The sequence below is a fragment of the Montipora capricornis genome, chromosome 3 (assembly GCF_036669925.1).
Source record: "Montipora capricornis isolate CH-2021 chromosome 3, ASM3666992v2, whole genome shotgun sequence".
Lineage (NCBI taxonomy): Eukaryota > Metazoa > Cnidaria > Anthozoa > Scleractinia > Acroporidae > Montipora > Montipora capricornis.
In genome coordinates this window covers 58,053,967-58,058,966 of record NC_090885.1, presented here as the reverse complement: position 1 = coordinate 58,058,966, position 5,000 = coordinate 58,053,967, and the positions used below count along the sequence as shown (strand labels likewise).

General features: G+C 40.4%; 2 long non-coding RNA genes across 2 annotated transcripts in view; one reads left to right on the top strand and one right to left on the bottom strand.

The window, feature by feature from the left end:
• LOC138043483 (uncharacterized) overlaps positions 1-5,000 on the bottom strand; it is a 97,039-nt gene that overhangs the window by 23,342 nt on the left and 68,697 nt on the right. The gene's annotated exons all lie outside the window — the stretch shown is intronic.
• LOC138043482 (uncharacterized) overlaps positions 1-5,000 on the top strand; it is a 36,664-nt gene that overhangs the window by 31,134 nt on the left and 530 nt on the right. Inside the window, exon 3 of the long non-coding RNA XR_011131270.1 lies at positions 3,898-4,907. This is a non-coding gene — a long non-coding RNA (uncharacterized lncRNA). The remainder of the gene's footprint in view (positions 1-3,897; positions 4,908-5,000) is intronic.

Sequence of the window (5,000 nt, the reverse complement as noted above, 5' to 3'; positions counted from 1 at the left end):
GGGGTCAGTGGGTAAGTTGAGCCTTATGCCATCTGCAATAGTTTGATTTGATTTATGGCCAGTATTTGGTCCTGCTTTCTGCTGGCCAGGTTCAGCAACCTGGAGCCCTTGCATAGGCCACTTGTGGCCAGGGCATGGGGAAGTTTTCTATCACCTTCCTGTTGCTAGTTACATTGTAATGAATAGGAAGTTTCAATAAAAAATTAGTTGTCTTGTCCCTGTGCTGAACAGCATGCTTACTACTTGCAAAGGCAAGTAATTTCTCCTCATGTTTTTCCTGAGCAAAGAGTTACTGTTGTTTTGATGCACTGATGCAGATAATATCCATACCACTCGGAGGGTTTTAGGCTCCAACCTCCCCCCACTACCTTGTTCTCCACCCCTCAGAAAACACCTCTACTTGGCACTCATGTTTCATCTTGGAATAAGTGGGGGAAGGGCTGTTCTAAGAAACAAACTCTTTTTTATAAAAAAAATGCCTGATAAAATAACCCTCTCAACCCCCCACCGCCCACCCCCCTCACTTTGGAATTTTAACCTTTCTTGTGTGGACAGACTATTCTCATGCTCTAATTAAACTAATACTTTTTGGTCAGTGAAAAAAGGCACAGCTCAAAATCATTTTATTGCCGTAAAATTGGGCTTAGAACAATAGAATAATATATACAATAGAATAATATATACAATAGTACGCTAACAATAAATGTGAAATCTAAGTAAATAGTTTTGCCCTGACAGAGTCTGACTGCACATTAAGTGATGGTTTTAATTCTGCGCATTTCTTTAAGACACTAAAACTCGCCGCTGGGGGTGCTGTTGTTTGGCCATGATCTGCTAGGCGATGCCTCCCGATAGCTGAGTATCTATGTTCCTCAATTCGTTGATGCAAGTGACGAGCTGTATAGCCAACATAGCTCGCATCACACGAGCCACATTGAAATTTGTAGACGACTAGTTGTTGGCTGACTAAAGATGGTTTGGGCTCACGGAATTTAAGGACATCCTCGAGCTTGCGGCTGACAAAAACTGGCTGTAGATCTATATCCAGTTTCTTATTTAGCTGAGTAAGTTGGCGCTTCACAATATCGGCTGGTTTTTGGTCAATAAATGGCAAGGCGATTCTAATGGTGTTTTATTATTATTGCTGGTAGATTGCGCATCGAAATTTGATTGCTTAATTCATGAGATGTTCTACATCAAAGAATTAAAACCATCACTTAATGTGCAGTCAGACTCTGTCAGGGCAAAACTATTTACTTAGATTTCACATTTATTGTTAGCGTTCTATTAATAGTATACAGTATTCTATTGTTCTTGTACTATAAGTTATGCTTCATCCGATTAAAATTCATTGCCTGACGATGACATTGGACGATGTCGAAACGTTGTCAAAATAAATCTAGTTGCGTTTGTCTTTTTAATCGATTGTAGGATACACTGTCAATTTCATCAGATTTCTGACCTCCAAAGAAATGCACGGAGCAGAGCCGCGTGTTGTCAGTCGGCGAGAAGTTCTTTCTACGGATTCTCTTCAACCAAACCTTTCTTCGGTTAATATCCTTTGGAATACGATAAAACTGCAATTCTCCTTTCTTTTTTCTAGTATCAGAACAACCAGGGGCGCAACAGTAATCATTTTTCCCCATGTTCATACGCAGCGCTGTAACACGAAACCAAATAAAAAACTTCTCTTTACCCCCCAAGGCGCGAAGCATTGTGGGATGCGTGAAAAAAGAGAATAAGCGGAAATATTGGAAACAGTCGCTAGTAGCAGAGGAGAATTTGTTTATGATAAAGCTGAATAAATCAGCAGGCAAGTGCAATTGTCAGCAAAGAGTATTCGTGCTTCCAGCTTACAAATCTGTACGTAAACTATACTTTTCCAACAGTTGAAAATAACAGTGACTGTTAAAAAAAGTGACTCAGTCTCTAAGTTCAAACAAGAGTTAAAGTTGTTTTGTCTTCAGATCGATCGCCATGACTGATCTTACATTCTTTTTTTTTTTTTTTACTTTTTAATTAATCAATTAATTAATTTTTATTTATTTAATTAGTACTATTATTATTATTTTTTTTTTTATTTTATTTTATTTTTTTTTTTTGGTAGCCTACACTTGTTAGGGAAGTTCATTTCTGTTTTGTGGGTTTCCAACAGCATACTTGTTTTTAGTGTCATAGTTAAGTATTTGCATACTTGTAATTTGCTTCTTTGCTGTGAAATAAATAAAGTAAAGTAAAAGTTAAGTAAATTAATTAGTTTTTCTGTTTTAATATTACCAGTAAATGTGAAAATTTTTGACAGGAAGTTTGAAGGCATTAGTTTTTTAACTTGCGAATCTACAGAAACTGGCGCCGTCACGCAACGTGTCAGCAAATCGTAGTTAAAAGAGGAAACCTCAAATTACTAATCGTAACTACTTTTGTCATTATGTTGTATCTGTCCTATATAAAATTGAAGGCATGACTCCTTGCAATATAGCTCAGCTGGCACAACTCGCTTAGTACAAACGTCTGAAAGGAAGACGACCTCTCCTTACCTTGTAAATGAGAACGAGAAAACAAGTCGAAATTCACCAAATGACAACAGCCGAGAAAAGTAATGGCCGCCACACACGAACATTCATTCTCATTCCCTGGGTCCTCTCTCTTCCTAATAGAGACAACGTGAAAAACACTTCGCTCTCGTATACAAGCAAAGCCAGCCACACCGCCGTTGCTGACAAAGTGTGGGAAAACCCACACAAAAAGTAACGAAAGGAAAACCTGAAAAATTCAAGCGTCACAGTTCATATAAACGACATTTCCATATACTCTTCATACCTACCGTAGGCCATTTCCACATTATAACCAGCATACCTGTTAAGATCGTGAGCTGCAAGACCTTCAACACTATGTGTAAGTTATGCAGAATTAGATTTTAAAAAAGGAGGTTTTGTGAAAGAGTACAAATCACTCGATTCTTGGCACGTAAGATGAGACACCGAAAATCGGGTGCAGACTTTCGCCTCTCTAGGGAAACAAAGTTACTAGGCCAGGAGAAGAGAGTGACGAAGACAAGCGGCATAAGGGAGGTCAAAATTTCAGGATGATTGCAATTGGAAAAACGGACACTGAATATTTCACGTCGCCCTGATCATCCTGAAGGAGAAATTACCCCCGACAGCCAAGTTGTTGTATTGACGTAGACTTTCTCTCAGAATTGTAGTAATAAGATCATAGCACGCTCAATTTTAATATGAATCGACTACTCATCTACAACGATAGGCAAACTTTATATTTAGGTTATCGTAACTGTTTACACACTCTTGATGGGTGGCTCTATAGGATGTTGAAAATGGAGGACAAGGAAGATTAGGGGCACTATTCGTGTAACCAAGTAAACTCAGCGAGCATATCGTTATCCGTAATCATTGGAAGAACATTTAGAGACGAAGGACTTCGTTCAAGAAACGCCTAATTCTGGCTAAGGCAGCAAGCGCTAAGCATTCATTCTGGTTACCAGGAAAGCCGATATGCATCGAAGTTAACAACCCCAAGCCCACCGCACTATTCGCCTCCACTTGTGTCCAGAAATGCAGCTAATTAGATGCACCCCCAGTTTTGACATCCAACACGGAGAGTGCCATAAAGTCTAAGCCTTTGCTACTTATTTTCAACAATAAGGTAAAGGTAAAAGCTAGCGTTATTTTTGGCTTAGGGTAAATGCAGCTGTTTATCCTTACTTGAGAAGCAGCATTTGGGGGAACACTTTGAGACATTAATTGTCTGTATTCCGGGACACGATTCACGTTGAAGTTAGGGAGGAGAGCAAGGGCATACAACCCTTTCGAGGCCTTTCGAGTGTCATCCGTTCGAAAAACTTGTTCATTTGATAAATACCACCGTTTTGTTCTGCAGGTTAAGAGACTGGATGACGGCATGACGAAGCACCTAATTGGATGTTTGCGAAAAAAATGAGGTGGTTCCCTCTTAGTACAACCCAGAGAAAGTTGGGAAATTCTATTTCGTCACCGGTCTATGTCACAAGGAAATCCCGTGAGATACGCGAGCGCGCCTCTCCGTTCAGTTGCTGCTGAAAACGGGAGAGACAAGTTGCCCGACATGGGAGTCGAAAGATGGTCTGCTCGACACAATCGCAAATGATCTAAATAAAGACGAGCAAACTGACCAAGGGGTATCGGATAAGTTCGCCAAACTCATCAATAAGAGATGGTCAGAGAAATTAAACTCCGATAAACTCTCTGAAAAATTCAAGAAACATTCCCGACCCGGGAACCTTGATAATGTGGTGGTCCCACATGTGAACCCTGAAATACGGACAAACATGAGTCATGCAGTCAAACGAGTTGATCTCAGAGCATCAAATACTCAGACTACCGTCTCTAAGGTGGGCACTATCATTGCAAAATGCACTGATATTTTGCTTAAGGCCCGCCAAAATGATGCCAAGAAAATTAACCTTGATGAAATGGTTGGCTTCCCGGCATACCAATGCTCTGGCTTGCATGGGTCACACGCAAATATGAGTTATCACTAAAAAGACGCGAGGCGATAAGATCTAGTTGTAGCCTCAAGAAGGAGTACGCGGGGCTGTGCTCTCCGAATGTACCAATCACTTCACTGCTCTTTGGAGATGACCTTCAGCAGCAGCTTAACAATATAAAAGCTTCAAACAAAATCTCGCAAGTGTCAGCTAATGCAAGCCAATTGCAAAAGGCTGTTACAGTGACCGTGGAAAGCAAAGACCCTCGGACCGGCTTTACAAACATGAGGTCTTTTCATTCCCGAAGTCATTGGCGAAATCGTGGGGAAAAGTAAAAAAACTTGAAGTTGCCCCCCTACAAGAAGGAGGGGGGCAAGAACTAAATGCAAGTGTTAATGGGCTGGCTAATCTAGAAACCTTGCAGGTTAGTAGTTTTGAGTCTAATGTTGAGAACATCAAGCGATTACTTTTGTTTAAGATTCAGTGTTTTACTGCTGGTAGCTTAAACGGGCAGTGT